This window comes from Amblyomma americanum, chromosome 4 (assembly GCF_052857255.1).
Source record: "Amblyomma americanum isolate KBUSLIRL-KWMA chromosome 4, ASM5285725v1, whole genome shotgun sequence".
NCBI classification, from domain to species: domain Eukaryota; kingdom Metazoa; phylum Arthropoda; class Arachnida; order Ixodida; family Ixodidae; genus Amblyomma; species Amblyomma americanum.
This window is the reverse complement of record NC_135500.1, coordinates 114186118-114203403: the sequence shown is the minus strand read 5'-3', so window position 1 is coordinate 114203403 and position 17286 is coordinate 114186118. Positions and strand designations below refer to the sequence as shown.

The 17286-nt window shown below is 45.5% G+C and overlaps 1 long non-coding RNA gene across 1 annotated transcript in view; it reads right to left on the bottom strand.

Moving 5' to 3' along the window:
• Positions 1–1745: 1745 nt before the first annotated feature.
• The window catches only part of LOC144128241 (uncharacterized), a 165044-nt gene continuing 149503 nt past the window's right edge, over positions 1746–17286 (bottom strand). Inside the window, exons 2-3 of the long non-coding RNA XR_013313757.1 lie at positions 12687–12763; positions 1746–2248 (exon numbers count right to left, since the gene is read on the bottom strand). This is a non-coding gene — a long non-coding RNA (uncharacterized LOC144128241). The remainder of the gene's footprint in view (positions 2249–12686; positions 12764–17286) is intronic.

The window sequence follows — 17286 nt, the reverse complement described above, 5'->3', positions numbered from 1 at the left end:
GAAACAGAAGGAAGACCAGCAAGACTTATATCCCCGTTTTCGGCAGCATAGTGCCTGACAGGTACCTTGGGCCTTGGGTACAAGGTCTCAAAATTGGCCAGCAGCGAGTTACTGCTCTAAATACGCGACACTGTCCAGCACTCGAAACTTGCAAACATTGTATCGATAGGGGAGATTCCTGTCTCCATCACGTCACACCGATCTTTGAACGCAGTCCCAGGCGTCATAACAGAAATTGATTTTGTTCACCTCTCTGAAAAAGAAATGCTTGAAGGCCTTGCCGACCAAGATGTCATAAACGTTCAGAGGATAAAGATCCGGAAGGATAACAAAGAAATACACACGAAACACCTGATCCTCAAATTCAATACCAGTACACTGCCTGAAAGCATTCAGGTCGACAACCTGAAAATAAACGTAAGGCTATATATACCCAACCCACGCAAATGTTTCAGTTGCCAGAGGTTCGATCACGGCTCACAGAGTTGTTGCGGCTCCAAAACTTGCGCGAAATGCTCTTCGAAAGACCACCAATCTGATGAATGTGTTGCTGCTGAATGCTGCGCTAACTGTGAAGGAGACTGTGCTGCATACTCCAGGGCATGTCCGTCCTGGAAGAAAGAAAAAGAACGAATCACCCTGAGAACTACCGAAAACGTTTCTTTCAAGGAAGCAAGAAGGCGATATGCTGAAACAGACCGATTCTCCTTCACTGCAAAAACAAACTTCGCCGGTGTGGTGCATGGGTGCGGCGCACCACACCGGGCTTCAGCACCTGTCCAGGCCGCACGCAGTGGGCCTATGGCAGGGCCATCCGCGCCGCCTTGGGAATGTAGCTATCACTACTCCGCCAACCTCAAAGCAGGCTGCGCAGACCCCTGGGTCAGCGGGCCTCAAGACCTCTTCCCACAGGTCGAGGTCTAACTCAAACGCAAGCGTGCTTTCTGCATGGTCTTCCAGCGCCTCTGCTGAGGCGATGGACACGACCCAGGGCAGCCCCATGTCGTCCACATCGGACGGACGGCGGAGTTCCTTGGATCGATAAAAAAATTTGAGGCTCTGAGTCACGGGGCCAAATGAAAGTTAATCTAGTTTTATCTGCACAGACGCACACAACATTAAGATGGCTTTCATAATACACTGGAACTGCAGAGGTCTCGTAAATAACTATAACGACATAAAATACATTTTAAACACAATTTCTCTTATTGCTTTATGTGTGCAGGAAACTATCTTAGGCCCTCAGCACACAAAGGTGCTAAGGAATATACTGTCTTCCGCTGTGACCGAGAGGGGCCGAGCAGACTCTCCGGTGGCGTAGGCATCATTGTGCAAACTGGAGTAGCAGCTCGCGAGATCAAACTGAAAACTAGATTCGAAGCCATAGCAGCCACTGTGATTGCTTACAAAACCATTACACTTTGTTGTATATATCTTCAACCACACCTCGAAGTAAGACAACATCAATTAGTGAACCTTTTAGAACAGTTACCGGAGCAATACTTGGTAGTTGGCGATCTTAATGCACAGTCTTGTTTCTGGGGCAGTGAGGAAACCGATAGAGGTCAGGTCATTGAGGATTTTATACTATCTAACAATATTTGTTTACTGACCACCGGTAAACCTACTTACTGCTCTCCTAGTTCAGGAAAAGTGAGCGTTATAGATTTGTCTTTTAGCTCTCCATTAGTTTTTAGCGATTTTAAATAGCATGTTTTAGACAACCCCTATGGAAGTGATCATCTCCCTGCTTAAATCTGCCTGTCATCCTCAACATCAGTCACCCTCACAAAACCATGGCATTGGAAGCTCAATTTTGCAGACTGTCAGCTTTTTAGAATAAAAGCCGCGTTAGAAAATATTGCACTAGAAAATCATGATCTCAATGAAATAAATTAAAAGTTCACATATTGGATTCTTGCTGCCTCACACTTGGCTATCCCCCAATCTTCAGGAATAGTACAACGCAACCGTAAAGTATGGTGGACACCAGATTGCGAAGAAGTGAAGAAACAGCAAAATAAAGCTTGGGATATATTTCACAGATACAGGCCACGCAGGAGAATCTTATAAACTTTAAAAAAGCAAGAGGCTAAAGCTCGGTACATACGTCGCAATGCCGAAAAAGCATCATGGCAAAGCTTCGTTTCCTTGATAAACACCCATGTCTCGTCGAAAAAAATGTGAGAGGCAGTACAAAAACTAGATGGTCGCTACTCCCTGTTCACGGTCCCTCTTCTGACAGCCCCTGGTGCAAAAAAAATATAAAAGAACAAGCAGATATATTAGGTGAACATTTTGCTACTGTACCTAGTTCCTCTCATTATACGTACTCATTTTTAAAGTATAAAAATGCAGCCGGAAAAAAAAAAAAGACTGCCGACAGCGGGGAGTGCTCGCGAACCATATAATGGCCCAATTACACGAGAAGAAATTAACAGCATACTTTTTTTCCGGTGAACAGACTGCACCAGGACAAGATGAAATTCATTACGAAATGCTCGCCCGTCTGTCCGAACCCACTGTAGGCTCGCTTCTGAAATTTTTTAACTAAGGGTATCAGGAGAGCTACCGGTGGCTTGGAAAAAAGCAATTTTTGTACCATTGTTGAAGCCGGGAAAGGTACCTACGTCCCCTAGCAATTACAGGCCTATAACCCTGACAAGTGTACTTGCCAAATCCTTTGAAAGCGTCCTGAACATTCGGTTAATGTTTCTATTACAATCCCGTGATCTTGTTGACATCCATCAGTGTGGGTTTAAAGAGGCATGCTCTACAACCAACCATCTAGTTCGCCTAGAAAACACAGTCCGAGAAGCATTTATACAGAGGCAAGACTGCCTTGCGGTCTTTTTCGACTTAGAGAAAGCCTATGACACCACATGAAGGTTTGGCATACTGCGGGACCTTGGACACCTCGGCATCTGCGGTAGGATGCTGAAATGCTTGAGTGACTTTTTGCCCAACCGTTCATTTCAAGTACGCCTGGGTGCCACTTTTTCTAAGAACTGCATTCAAGAGAACGGCGTGCCTCAGGGGTGCATTTTAAGCACCACACTTTTTATAGTAAAAATGAATTCCCTAGCAAAAATAATTCCAAACTCCATCATGTATTCAGTCTACGTCGGCGATCTCTGGATTGCTTGCACATCCTCTAGCATTACATTGTGTGAGAGGCAAATACAGCTGAGAGTAAATAAACTAACAACATGGGCAGATAAAAATGATTTCAAGTTTTCTACGTAAAAGTTTGCAGCTGTTCTGTTCTCACTTAGAAGAGGAATGCACACTGCTCCCTCCCTGTATCTAAATGAAGTCACACTACCAGTTAAAGATGAGTGCAAATTTCTAGGAATAACTTTTGACAAAAAAAGTAACATTTCTATCACACATAAACACATTCAAACAGAACGCTTCTCGATCTCTTAATATACTAAAAGTACTCTCACGAAAAAACTGGGGTTCTGATAGGACTTGTCTTTTATAAATTCATCGCTCTGTAGTACACTCTACATTAGATTATGGATGCATAGTTTACAGATCAGCGAGGCAATTGTACCTTAAACGGCTGGATCCAGTACATAATTTATGTTTGCATCTTTCTACCAGTGCATACAGGACGTCACCCATAAGCAGTCTTTATACGAAAACCAATGAACCATTACATACGGACAGAAGAACCATGCTCACATGCTCGTGCACTTTAAAAGTCCGTTCGCTGCCCAAACACCTATGTTACACCATAGTCGCAAAGTGCCCATCTAGAACACTGTTTAACAAAAAACTTCGGAGTACTAGATACATTACCTGGCATTCCTCGAAGACTAGATACGCTGCCTCCATGGTACAATTTTTCTGCAATCTGTGATCTCACTCTTACACAGTTCCGCAAAAAACAAACTCCACAACAACATATAATACAAGAATTCCTTGCCCTCGCAGAAAAATACAGTAGTTTTACAGATTTTTACACTGATGGATCAAAAACAGATTGTTACGTAGGAAGCTCAGTGGTGTGAGGGAATTCGGTGGAAATAGTACGACTACCACAGTGTTCACCCATCTTCACTGCGGGATGCTATGCAGTATGTGTGGCCTTAGAAAAACTACTAAGCGAGAACCTCAAACACGCTATTATTTACACGGACCCCTTAAGTGTACTTACAGCTCTTTATTATAAAAATGCAAGCAGACCTTTGCTTGGTTACATCATCACAACATAGTAACTGCCACATCTCAAGGAGAAAATATAAAACTGTGCTGGTTCCGAGTCATGTGGGATTACAAGGCAATGAGAGAGCAGGTTTGTGCACTGCTCAAGATCATGGCAAGGAAATAAAAAAAGGAAATATACCCTTTACGGATTGCATAAATCTAGTACAACATAAGTTAAGGAAAAAATGGCAGACAGCTTGGAACAACGAAGTAAACAGTAAACTACACCTGGCAAAGCAGTCCTAGGTGAATGGAAGTCATGTTTGCACCAAGAGCGTTTCATTGAAGTTATTTTATGTTGTCTCCGTATAGGCCACTCAGATCACACACAATTTTCTATTGACAAAATAAAACAAACCGGTTTGTGAAAAGTGTGGAGATCACCTGACGCTTAATCACATTTTATAGTCATGCACAAACTTCATAAACTTAGAAAAACATATTTTACTTGGTTACATAACGAACACATCCGTTTACACCCAGCATTGCTTTTGAGTGCAGGTGCGTGCAATTGTTGACACAACTTGTGTTTTTAGCTTTTTAAGAGAAGCAGGTTTTCTCAGCAAACTATAAATCTTTACCCACCGACTCACTTCATTTTTTGATACACCTCAGCCACCTTCTCATTCTTGAGAGGAAGGCTGGGGTTTTGTTTTACTGGTTGGGAGGCTCAACCTCCTTGCCCAGCCAAGGATCCCTGCTGAGACTCTCCGACCTTTAACGCTCTTGTATTAACCAGTCATAAAATTTCTTTCTTCCTTTATCATTAGGTAATGCAAAACAATATTTTACGCCGCCTACACCATCGATAATATCCCTTACCTTGAGTTTGACGCATGACGGCCTGAGCTGCCTATGTGCCATAAAACGCAACACAGCATGCTCCCAGATGCATTTTTTAAATTTTTTGGTACGGACATGCGCCACCATGTAGTCTCGCTGTTTTTATGGCACAGTTACTAATTTAGTTGCAAAGGACAGCTGACACGGGGTGTTGTGCACTCAAGGGGTGCTTCTTTGCATCCCCTATGATGGTCACTGAAGGACAAATCAAAGTGACAACACCGCTTAAACAGGAGTCGGGTGCTGTAGGTGAGGGAGCAGCGTAATGTCTACGTTATCAAGTCCAGTATGCAATAAAATAAGTCCCTTCATATCTTGGTTCACTTAATGCCTTTCGTCACTGACGTTTTCATCTTAGCATGGTGTCCTCATTTGCAAATTTCTCTCCAGTCAAACGCGCATGCCTAATCGAGAATTCAGAGAGGGAGTGATGTCACATCTTGCGTATTGAACTCGGTGGAGAATGTTGGCACTGAACTGAATACAGAATTGGTATTAGTTGAGCAGGATAACAAATATCCTGTTCCTGTTTTTGCACTACATAGTTTGGGCAAGTAATGCTATCTGCTGGCCAATATTAAATTTCAGCTTGTTGGAAGCAACAAAACTGAAATGTATTTTACTGACAGTTGATTTTGTTTTGTATCACGGCAGGTGCAATGACATGCTTGCACAGCTGTCAATCTGGAGTTGACATACAAATTTGTGAGTGGAGAAACAGATGGAGTGGCGACGTCCTCCACACCACAAGTACACGTGTGCTGTCAAGACCACAGCTGTGGCTTTTGACATCTGGATATTACATGTGCCATCCTTTGCGACATTGGCTGACTCCCTCCCAGCAAGCAAGCAACAACAGTGCACTGGCATCTGCTCCGCATCCAAGGGAATTGTGATCAGTGTGTACGTGCCCTGTATATAATTGTATATAGTATGCCTGGACATCACATTATAGTAGCAGTGTGGTGATGTGGATTGTGCCACTATGGGTTCCGGGTGGACTAAGAAAAGAAGTGCGGCCGCGTGCACGGCGAGCCGGTGCGCGTGCACAATCAGAACGTTGGAGCTCGGCTTCGAGGCAGTCGTGAGATGCGAGCACGGCAGATGCGAGCATAGCCCGACGTATTGACAAAGCCACCGCCATCAGCAGAAGCCTTGCTGATCGGGGGTGATACAGAGGAGCAGATTGTACAGTTGCCGAGAGAAAGCTCCAAAACATCGCCTAGCGAAAGGCCTTTATCGTCCAGTTACAAATCCTTCGTAGTGCCCCATGCACAGAGTTAAATTAAGCGCAGTGTGCCAGATTGTTTAGCGGTGGATGCTTTCCAATTGAATAGAATGGTATCTTTGGCTACATTCCTGACCTACGAAAAGCTAACTGAACACACTTTATATATTCCGTCAACCTTTGCGTAACCCATGTGAATGTGGTCCCTGGGGTTGCGAATCCCTCTCTTGGGATCTGGAGAGTGTTTGTTCTTTTGCTTTCACGGCCCCTCGTTCCTGTCCCCAGTGCAGGGTAGACAACAGGAACATCTGTGTAAAGCTAAGTCCATAATAATGCGCTCATAGTGCGCCAGGATGCTAAGCATCCTAGTGTGCTTACGAGGGGAACAAGTTACGCTTTTGCCAAAGTCATTGTTTTTAGAAATTTCTCTCCTATGGTGTTGCCACATGAGTCACAAACCACTGAAAAAGATATGCAGTGCTACTTTTATAGCCAGATTTTTTGGTTGTGCCCAGCTTGAGTAAGCACTCATCTTGCTCGTCGCTGGTATGAATCCGACGTTGTACTTCTTGCTCTGCAATTTTTTTAGTTGCTGCACAGATGTCTGTTTACTCCTAGTTGTATTTCTCTCCTTTTTTTTTTTTTTAAGAGCAAAGTTTTGTCATGAAAAGGAAACTGGCCTGCATGGGCATGACCGAATGAGCACCGTGCTGGGCCGGTCATTAGAAATTGATGGTGGGCACCAGTCGGGTGCAGAGTCCGGACCGAAGTTTATGTAGCGGCGAATACGGCCGGTCCCGATACCGGCCCGGGCATACCTCTAGTGCAGAGTAGGAAGTTTTGTTTCGTACCTTTCCTTGAGTCTGAAGCTGCATTGCGCTTTCAGTGGTTTTGCTATTTCTGCAGCTTTTGACCAGCATCGCTTTCTCGCCCTGTAATAACAGCCTCGATGTTTCTTTATTTTTGGCTCATAGGGGATGTGGGCCCGTGATGGTGGAATGGGCATTCTCAGTTTTCTAATTGGACTGGCAGTAGACATTGCTTAATGTGTTTTACTTATTTCCTTTTTATTAAATAAAGATGGCCGGCTGATAAGTAGTTATATGCATGCCGCCAAGACTAGAGTCTGCAGCTGTAACCTGGCACCCCTGTCAGTGCCATCTTTGCCTGAGAGAGGATAAACAGACTGAATTTTTCTTGCTCAGTGCCTTTGTTTCTACCAGCTTTGCCCACTAAGCCGGCACTTTTTGAATACGAGGTTGAGTCAAATAAAAACCACAAATTTTTTGTACCTGTGTACACACGGCACCATATTGCTTTTCAGTGCATGTACCCATGCTTAGCTAGCCGCCGTGCTGGCTGAGTGGTTATGGCACTTGGCTGCTGGCCCAAAAGACGCGGGTTCGATCCCGTCCGCAGTGTTCCAGATTTTATGAAGGCGAAATTCTAGAGGTTGCCTGTGCTTCTGGTCAACCGAGCGCCCTCAGCGGCCAAAAAGCTACCGAAAGTTGGCGCACGCAGTCCCATAGGACCCCGCCAAATGTGCAGATATCTAGTTCCGTAGGCCTTGCAGCAGACGACGCGGTTTTCTCGGTTCGGAAGTCAGCAACCTGGTCTTGTGCGTGCGTGATTAACCTGCTTGTGCACGTATATTTTGTTGTGCAAAGTGTAGTGTTTGTTGTCCTGTGTGGCTGCTTGCACATGCAAGTCATCACGTCCGCTCCTGCCTGTAGTTCTGTTTGAATTCGTCGATTTTGTGCGCGCATTCTGTGCGTGCATATATCCATTCTGCGCATTTCAGTCGTGTATTAAAATCATCGACTGAGCTCCATATTGCTCTTTTCATGTGCCCATCACTAAACCAGCTAGATGTCACGGCACAAAAAGATGTCAAAACCAAAGCGACCATGCAAAGAGACTTGCTTTCGAGTGCCGCTGTGTAAAGGCGGTTACCGCTCAAACAAGGAGCGTGTTTCCATATGTTTACTGCATCACCTTATGGTACACGGCTTGCAGAATCGGAACGAAACTTCAAAAGAGAAGAGAGAAGGCATAGGCCGGCGAAACACTTATGAGTCGACTCACTCGGGCTCACTCACGTTCATATCAGATCATGATCTGAGCCGTGGAGTGAGTCCGGACACACATTCAGATCATGTTCTGAGCCGTGACTGAGGCCGGACTCATGTGCATACTATGATCTGAGTTGTGAGTTCGGGCTCGCATTCAGATCATAATGTCAGTTGAGAGTCCGGGCTCACATTCAGATCATGATGCGTATCGCGAATACGGGCTCGCATTCAGATCATGATCTCAGCCATGGTGAAAGTGAGTCCTGTTCAGTCCGGTATTAACTGGGCCTGTCAAATCAAACAAGTCCATGATGTAAGGTTTAGCAATCCCATGATCACAAGTAAGTCCATGATGCTGATTGGGCACGTGCGGGTTTGTAAAGTTCGATCATAAATTCGTTTCCTGCGCACTCGCAACATTGAATAGCTTTTGGTTGAGATGATGATGTAGAGCAATTTTATTGTTTCGTGGTGCTGCACTCTAGAACATTGCTAAAATGCGAGAAAAGTTGATTAGTCGCCGCGCTTGGTCTCGTCGGATATTAGCTATAGCTTGCTGTATCGCAGTTGTCCTAGCAATTCGTTTGCAGTTTAATTGGTTGCAGAACACATTCAGCGGCCTGAGATTTTTACGAACCGCGAGCAGCAGCTACAGGCCTCTGAGCCTGGCCAGGCTATATATATATGTATACAGTATTGTGCGTTTTTATCGTGAAGACTTTAAAAAATTTCCCCGCCTCAACCGCTGGCTTATTTGTGGTGAAACTGCACACAGAGCTAGCGTATTATGGTAACTTTTGTATAGTAGCAAGTTTGGCAACGGTACATACTTAGTTGAGCCGTGCATGATGCGAAAACGTAATCGTCTACGTGGAGATCGGGGAACCGAAACAAGCAAACGACATTTTTTCGCTGAAGGGTGGCAGTGGCGCCATCTGTTTTTGCAGTGGAAAACGTCACGACAAGGCCGCCGAGCGAGTGTAGCTTTGAGTAGCCTCTTGCGCAAAGATCTTTGCAGACATTTTTCTTGTCACCTTTCAAGTCTTCTGGCCTTGTGCTTGTAGCATTTGTTCGAGGGAAGAGGGCTGGCAGCTGGTCTCTGTTTAGAGGCCATGTGTGGGCACTCATCCTGTGCACACTAAATGAGTGCAGCATCAAAAGGTTGTTCAAAAAAAGAACTGTCTATTCACTTCTCCCTTTACTGTGAACTGGGTGGCTTTTCGATGCTATTCGGACGCGTTGTGAATGCAGGTAGTTACGCCTTTCTGACGTGGAAGGGTCATTGGCGTAGCGCACAAAAACCTCGGGTGATCGGATTAACCAAGTGAGTGCTCTATCTTCCACCTATTTCATGATAACATTGGGAGCAGTGATAGAAATGGATGCACTCATGGCTAAATAATGAACCTGTTAACAGAAGACCTGGGCACCTGAAAACAGGGCATAAGAGTGGCATCGCAGACTCTGTTCAGTGTGCTTACCAAATTCCTTGGAGGCCCTCCTGCTGTTGTGACCTGGCTATTGTTAGTACCGAGTAGTGTGCTATCGACACCATCTGCTTGCACACTGGCAGAGAGAATCACTTTACAGCTAGAGAATCCACATTATTGAGGCTGATGCTCGCAATGAAACACAGGGATGACTGCCAGATTCTGTCACACTTTGGAGGCCCTCCTGCACTTCTGGCTTGCGCATGGTTGCAGTTGAGTTAAGTGCATAATAGCACCAGCTGCGCATTTGCTTTTGAAGGATCACCCTGTTGTCTGCTGCAGAGGCAGCTCTTTGGGAAAAATTAAGCACCATGCAAACACATAGAGATTTCACCCTGAGAGTACTGTATTGGATGTGAACAAAGCCACCCATCTCAGTGGCTGTGGCGTTTGGCTGCCCAGCCTAACGCCACTCGATCAAATATCTAGGCCACATTTCGATGGAAGAAAATTAAAAATAACCATATGCCTTGTGATGTCAGTGCACACAAAAATTTGTTACTTTCTTGCCCGTGTACATTTACTAGAAGAGAATTGCTTCAAACAAAAATCATGACCAGAAATTTTGAAAACAAGTAGTGATAGCCAGACATTCATGTCCTTCAGAATATCGTCCGAAACTGTTTACTGCAAGATGTTTTGTTTTATTAGAAATTCTTTCCCAGACTTGAGGAATTTCCAAGTCATGTATCCCTTCAGGCACTAATTTTACTCCAAGGGCCGCCACGGTGGCTAAGTGGTTACAGCGCTCGGCTGCTGACCTGAAAGCCGCGGGTTTGATCTTAGCCACGGCGGTTGAATTTCGATGGAGGAAAAATTCTAGAGGCCCGTGTACTGTGCGATGTGAGTGCACGTTGAAGAACCCCAGGTGGTTGAAGTTTCCGGAGCCCTTCACTACGGCGTCCCTCATAGCCCGAGTCACTTTGGGACGTTAAACCCCCATGAACCAAAGGGAGGAAAATTTTCAGACTTTAAGAAGGGGCATGCCAGAGTCCACAGAAAAAATTTCTATCTTCTCCAGTGATCAACTATGCTCTCTCGCAACCTTGTGACGACTGGGCCTCCCGTGTTTGCTCGCGCTCGTCGCCTAGCACTGTATCACCTTGCTATCGCCAAACATGAATTTGGACACATGCTGGACGTTGGCTTCCTGCGTCTCTCCCTCCTGCAGTCCTTGGGAATTGCACCTCCACACGGTGCTCAAAAAGAGCGGCGACTGGCGACCGTGCGGTGATTACCATGCGCTTAACAAGGCCACAGTCCTTGAATGCTACCCGATTCCCATCTTATAGGCATCGATCTTATTGGCCAGCTCAGCCAGGGATTCCACGGTCTGAGACGAAGACACGCTCAGGATCATGCGCACCTGCAGAGGCAGGCACTGCGGGAAGAGTTCCCACAGGAGTGTGCTGTCGTGTGAAGTAGCCAGATCTGCCAGGGCGTTCATGCGACTCGGCAGCTCGGTAGGCTTGCGATCTACGAGGTAAGGAGCTGCTGCAGACGATGTTGCTCCGTCTCAGAAGTGCACTGGATGAGTGTCGCCTTAAGATGACCATAAGGGCAGGCGGAGAACGTAGGACGTCGTGAACAACTGCAGCAGTTGTAGGCATGAGCGCACCAATGACGTGGTCGAACATGGTCATCTGCGAAGTGACACGGTGTTGACGGAACAAGGTCTTGATAGTCAGAAACCAAAGTTCTGAGTCTAACGACCAGAAGTTGGGGAGTTTGTAGACGGAGACTACGGGCTCGCAAGGAGGTGGCGTAATAGGCAACGGAGTCAGTACACGTGCGGAGGAATCCATGGTCACGGCTTGCACGATGGAAGGCAGGCAGACAAAGGCAGCCGGGGTCTCAAGCTTTGCGCGGCGGTAGGTCTAGCTAAGCGGTTGAGGAAAGCGCAGGTCAGGAGCAGAGTGCGAAGAAGTGAAGTCCGAAGTCACCAAATTTATGGAGAAGTACCGACAAAAGACGTCGTCGGGTCTCCAAAAAATATATTTGACAGGACCCGCTCAGTCAGACGCGAGTGGGACAGCATGCCGCCACCATTCCACTGTGCAGCCACGAAAAATCGAATCTGCTCACACTTGGCAGGAGCGCTGGGGCATGTCGTCATCTTTGGCGGCCGGACCACTATACAGCGCTACAACCTCGTATGTGCAAATTGAGGGTCAGAACAGTTTTAAAGGTCTGAATGATGTAGCTTTTTCCTGCCATATGAAGTCGCTATGTAACAAAATTAGCACATTTTATGCATTTTGATGTGTTAACATTTGCAAAACAAGCAAACCAAAACAAGCTTACTGGAGCCATACCAGGACTACTGTACAACATGGAGGTGTCAATTTTGAAAGTGATTATCTGCATTCATTTAGCATGCCTGGATTAATATGTTTTTACATGACTTTTCAGATTCCAGCACATTTTATTTAGCCTGTGTTTGTAGGAATTGCATTCTGTTACAAATGCGGATGCAGCACCTCACTGGGATTTTTTCTGTATACTGAAAAAGTTCACCGAAAACATATCTACATGTTAGTGGTATGATTTGTGCATCTTTCATGCAACTGATTTGTGTTACACCACTTGTACTGACTGCCAGGTACTTAACCCGGTTGAGATGCAGTTTGGGTGACTCAGCGAACTCATGTACTATTCATGTGCAGGAATAAATTATTTTTATTTTTATTACATTGCTGTCATTTGCTTTAATTTTCTAAAAAAAAAAAGATATGATTCATGTGCTTAACAGTGATTTGCATTTGATGCTTATTTTCAGTTGATGGGGAAAAAGTAACACTGCTCCCCACATATATGCTTGTTTCAGAGAATACTTACTTCTAGCCTGTGTCTGTGCCATGCTGTGTTCTTGTTACCTCCTGCACCAACCCCCTGTTTAAGGATAGCACAGTCACCTATTAAAGAAAAATGATAGCATAAATGTTAGGAGACGCAGAAGCACAAAACTATTAGCTGCACACACCCACATTCCAAGGCAGGGTAAGAACCAGAAAGACAGCAGCAAAAAATGGGCTGCAGACAGTCACAGGCGACAAGACATCTGGAAATTTGCTGGCCTTAAGAAGCCCCAGCTGACTCAGGGCAAAGCATTGTATGTAGAGGTAAATGGGAGACAACAGTCCTGTTCCGGATGTGACCCGGCTGATGATGAAAACCAACTAGCCCGTGTGTAAGTTCTGCAGCAGTATACAGTCAGCATTAACTTTCAAGCATCCTTTATATGCTCATTTGTACTTCATTCATAAGCATTGGTCATGCGTGGTATAACAACTCTGTTCCAAGAGTAAAAAGAAATGATGTGCTTGAGATGGATTCAACTCTATAAGAATTTTTTTCATTGCCAGTTAACTATAAAACTAATTCATGAATTTTTTATTTGTCCCAGCACTAAGCGATGAGCTCACAGCTCACTTAAAAGCTCAGAAGTTGCATTGTTTCTTTTTTACTTCCCTAATGAAGAGAAAGCTGACAGACATCCTGAAAGAACCCAATTCAATTATATGTCAGTGCATCTTGCAGTGTGCTAATCGGAACATAAGATAAACTATTGAAGTTAACAACCTTTTACTCTACATAAAGTAGTTCATATGGTTTTGGTATACAAATGAAAAGATAATTGATCATAATAAGAAACAAACCCGCTGCGGTGGATCAGTGGTTATGGTGCTAGGCTGCTGACCCGAAAGACGCAGGTTCGATCCTGGCTGCGGCGATTGCATTTTGATGGGGTGAAATGCTTGAGGTCCGTGTAACGTGCGATGTCAGTCCATGTAAAAGAAGCTCAGGTGGTCCAAAATTTTCCGGAGCCCACCAGTGCGACGTCCCATAGCCTGAGTCGCTTTGGGAAGTTAAACATGAACCATAACCAGAAGCACAATATTGATTTCTATGTGTAATATCAACAGGGTGAAAAATGCTCCATTGTGGAAAGATTCATACTGAGTGTTGGTGTGAAGTAATACATGATGTCGCACTGTTGCGTGTAGCTTCATAGACCGTCATTGTTACATATGTGTCAAGTTCAGTGCCCTCCTTGCTACTTTTGCTCTTCCATGTTCACCTCTACTGCTAACCATTGTTTTGCCATGCTGATTGCACTGATGTCATCGAGTGAAACCTTAAAAAAATGTGACCTGGCCTCTGTGGTGATGCAGGGACGAAGCCATTCTGTACACGAACTGTGTTACATGTTTGATTCCTTGTGAGAGGAGACTATTTCTGATGCAGACTAAGTACAAAAACTGAACTCCGTGCACTTTATTCCGTATCACGTGAAACAACTTCAAGGCATTGGACTATACCGTGCCTCATATCTGAAACTGGGTTGTCTTGGAATACACCATAACTTGATTATATTCTTGTCAGATTTTACATGCATTTTAATGCAGATGTGTCTGTTATGGCATTTTAATATAAACGCACCAGTTCTGCAGCCTATGCGCTACTGAAAGTTAGGAAGTCACTGCACTCCCACATTGTCATGTTTTCAGAAATTGTGTAGCAACAGGGGCACTCTAAGCAGCCTTCTGCATTCTACATTGGCTTTCTACTCCCGGTGGCCAAATAACTCACAATTTCTCATGCTTCATGCTAGTATTTGTAATTCTGGTTTGTCTTTTTAGAAAAGTATGTATTCAGTAACTAAATCTGTGTCATTAGGCCATATGGTAGGTTTATGAATACATAGACTCATGGAGTGATAACTGCCAGCCCTATGCCTGGAAATTTTCTTGTGTAAATTCATGGGAATGCTTAGACCATAGAAATATATATCAATTAATGCTAACAAAGAGAACTTTTGCTAAGGTCTTACGAGGCTATCTTAAACCCAATGGGAGCTGGCTCTTCATGAGAGGGGATCTGTCAGGCTGACACTAGCTGGTTTTTTTATTTGCAAGCCCAGAAAGTTTCTCTTGCAGCCTTTTCAGCAGACTGACAACCATGCTGCGTTTTTGTTGCAGCACAGGTAATATGCACGATACTCTTAGGTTTAAATGACTACTAGGAAGTTGCCTAGAGTCTGCAGTGTCCTCAACAGCCAGTCTGCTTTCACACAGGTTCTGAATGGTGGCAGTCCCTGAGCAAAGTACCTAATGAACAGTGCCTCCACTTTACTGCCCAAATGCTAAAGGCGTGGGGCATTGGCGCTTTCAACTGGGTGGTCATGCTGGGTGGTTTGTGGCTAACTACACGACTGCACACGGAAGCTTAGCGAAAGAAATATGTAATTCCATTCTAATGCCAAAGCATTAGAGGTCCCATTCACAAGAAAGTGGGCTTATGTCCTACCATGCCATGAAAAAGCAGGTGGCAGTGAAATTAACTCAAATAATTTCAATGCAATTCCCACCTGGTTACCATGGAACTGCGCATCGGCTCATTGGGTGAGAGATAAGACAGCCTCTCAAATAACTACCTACAAAAATGTGCCTTATGGGAGCTCGGGAAGAGCAACCTGTGTCTCGCAAGCCCCATCGGTGGCTCTGTTTGAAACAGCCACCTACCGGGGCACTGGTGCATGGCTTAACCACTGTGCCAAGAGTGGCATAAGGACGCCCCACAATTTTTGAAAGAGAAGGAGGGATCTTGTGCTATTGACTCGCACTCCTAAGGGCAGGTTGTGCGGCGCCTAAGCTTTTTAAGCTTTTGTTCATGTTTTTGAGTTTAGCATGCACCGTGGCCTTCCATCTCCGGTTGAGTCAGCTCGCCACCTTGTTCGAGTACGGCAGTGAAACATGCTATACACAAACAAGAAAAAATTTAAGATAGTGCGCACAGAGTTTTGCATTTGCAACTTAACTGTTGCCTTACATATACACATATCTTACAGAAACCACCCGTTTTAAAAAATTATCTTGTTATTTATAACAAAGGCCATACAACCAGGGTCCAACTACAAGTATCATTCAGGTTGCATGTGAATGCGCGAATGCACTATTTATTACTTCTATTCGTATGCAGGTTGATATCACGGTGACGTACAATGTCTTGAAAGCAGATGCATTTTTTTTGTACTTGCAGAACGTTTTCACGTGCATCTCTGTCGATCGAAGAATACAACGGTATGCTGAAATTCAAAGACGCGCATATAGTTTCACTGGGGGCTGTGTTCAGTCTCGCTGTCATGAGGCCGAAAAAGGAATAGTCATTCCTCAGAGACAACCTCATTGAAGTATAAGGCCCAACAAGCCGTATATATATAATTAGCACAGACGCATTTGTATTAATATTGTATTGGTTGTATTGGTTTTTTGGAGAAAGGAAATGGCGCAGTATCTGTCTCATATATCGTTGTACACCTGAACGGTGCCGTAAGGGAAGGGATATAGGAGGGAGTGCAAGAAGAAAGGAATAAAGAGGTGCCGTAGTGGAGGGCTCCGGAATAAGACCATCTGGGGATCTTTAACGTGCACTGATATTGCACAGCACACGGGCGACTTAGCGATGTCAGTGCACGCATTTGAGAGATTTCCAATTCTGAACAAAATTGTGCAAAGTAAACGCACCGCGAGCCCGGAGTGACCGCGTCTGCTGCGGCATTGACACCTTCAGCATCCTTCCTTTCGAACATGCACTGTGGCGGTGCCATTGCATGATATTCACCCCAATACATCTTCCTTAGGAATGACACTTTACACATCGCAGCCAGGCTGGCCAGGCAGACAAGTTCACATGCGGTATAAGCAAAAGCCAGCGAAAGCGAGCGCGCCACGCCCTCGTTTTTTTTCTTTATTCCACTTGCGTAGGTGGCGCGATATGCGCAGCCGAAGAGGGAGGAGGCTATGCCGACCTGTTGGAGCGAATTGTGGGCGAGCTAAAGGAGAAGCGGGCCCAGCTAGAAGAGCAGGTAGAAGCGCTCAGGTCGCGGCCGGCAGGGCACCCCGGTTCAGAGCAATGTCAGGTGGGAGACGAGACTCGTCGATCCTACAGTGCTGTAGCGCAGCAGGCTTTGAGTGGGGAAGAGAGAGAGGTAAAAACTCGCGACAGTAGCTTACGATGGCGGGAGAGACAGGTAGTGCAATCCGGAGGGCAACAGTCGCAGTCACAAAGCGAACGGTTAGAGCGGAGGAGGGTTCTGGTAGTCGGTGACTCGAACGTAGCGACGGTTGAGGGAGGCGTTTTGACGACAGTGAAGGCGGACAAGCGGGTGCAGGTGGAGGCCCAGTCGGGGAAGTGCATGGTAGATGCAATGGCCAAAGCCCAGGAGGTGGTGGGGACAGCATGGATGGCGAACACCTTGTCGTTATTCATGCTGGTCTCAACGATGTGCTGAAGGGGGGGGGGGGGGGGAGCCAGAATCTCGACAAGCAGTTAGAAGTGAGGATGCGCAGGCTTAGAGAGGCCTCTGAGAGTGTGCATGTGACCATATGCCCAATCCCAGAGGTCCAGAGGCAGACTAGCGAAACGGAAAGGAGGA